This window comes from Lactuca saligna, chromosome 6, assembly GCF_052625555.1.
Source record: "Lactuca saligna cultivar CGN05327 chromosome 6, ASM5262555v1, whole genome shotgun sequence".
Lineage (NCBI taxonomy): Eukaryota > Viridiplantae > Streptophyta > Magnoliopsida > Asterales > Asteraceae > Lactuca > Lactuca saligna.
Window position 1 is genome coordinate 182,215,965 of NC_136422.1, and position 1,392 is coordinate 182,217,356.

The 1,392-nt window shown below is 37.3% G+C and overlaps 1 long non-coding RNA gene across 1 annotated transcript; it reads right to left on the reverse strand.

The window, feature by feature from the left end:
• Positions 1–211: 211 nt before the first annotated feature.
• Positions 212–1,172, reverse strand: LOC144999982 (uncharacterized). The gene is made up of 2 exons (XR_013661075.1): positions 1,055–1,172; positions 212–955 (listed from the first exon to the last, which is right to left on the reverse strand). It is a non-coding gene; the product is annotated as an uncharacterized LOC144999982 (long non-coding RNA).
• Between the last annotated feature and the right edge of the window lie 220 nt (positions 1,173–1,392).

Below are 1,392 nucleotides of genomic sequence, written 5' to 3' on the forward strand. Positions count from 1 at the left end.
ACAACTAACACAGAACCCATAGAGATTTCTGCCCAAATAATCCAATCAAACATGGATGCCCTACCGGAATAATTACTGCCACCCACACACACATGTGCATGTATTGTGTGTATGTGTGTGTGTTTAAGAGATGGGCTGAAGCACTTGGACTGACCAACTAAAGTACCACATACATGTATAAAAATCAAAAAAACAAAAACCAAAAAACACATTGGCATCGTGAATCTATTTCACTTTAATTGACCCATAACATGATAAAAACAATGATTGAAAGAGGTTGTAGATCTTCAAAATATATCATATATGCTACCATATTCTAGGTTTTCTTCTTTGTTAGCATGCTGGCTTAACAGACACAGGACTCTTGATGCTGGTTGATATGGAGGATTTGGGTTTGTTCTTGTTGATGAAAATGAAGAATTAGGTTTCTTTTTGTCTGCTACTGAAAGGTAAAAAAAATGGGATATGTTTCTGCCATGAAACATAGCCCTTAAGTATCTCTCTTTAATGAGAAAAAAAAAAGCTCAGAAGGGATAGACAAGGAAGGAGAACGTGAGTTGGGTGGGAACGAAGAAAGATAGTGAAAAGACCTTTAATCAACTTACAGTGATCTAAGGTCCACACGACAACAAAAGGTAAGGAGATAGAAGATGTGGTTGGGTCTTACAAGGTCAAGAATAGGTCTTACAAGGTCAAGAAAATCAAATCTACAAGAAGAAAAAAAAGCAACAAGTCAAAAAATAAACAAGAATCAAAACCAGAACTATAGAGGAAAGGTTGATTAGGATGAAAGCTCAGGTAAGGATAGCACCGAATTTAGAACAAACAAACAGCCACAATCACAACGTTTTCGTCCTCCTCCTCTTCTTCTTTCTCCTCTCTCGCCACAACATCATCATCATCAACGACCTCGTTCATTGTAATTGAAACTTCACTATCTTCTTCCTGCATAAATCTATATACACAAATATATGTAATTCAGATTAATGATTTGTACGAGGATTAAGATAGGATGATTTGACAAGTGCTATTCGTCGAATATTGGTTTTCTTACCTAAGAACGATGTTGGAAATGTTTGTTCCTTTTGCGGACTGAAAAACCTAGAGAGAGAGAAAGAGGGGATTTAATTTGAGAGAGAGAGAGAGAGAGAGATAGATGTAGAGTTTTAGAAAGAGGGGATTATATAAGAAGAGTGGGAGGATACGTGTGTGAATGCCCTGATTATGTAAAACCTGACATTGACAGGTCCAAAAGGCCCAGAAGAAGAATTTGGTAACTGATGCTTTTCCCCTGGGGGCCTGAGTCAGCCATATTGAGGAATGGGGTGTGTTATGAGGCTAAAGGGGTGTCCTACATTTTTTATTACGGTGGATATATAAATTGTTAGTATT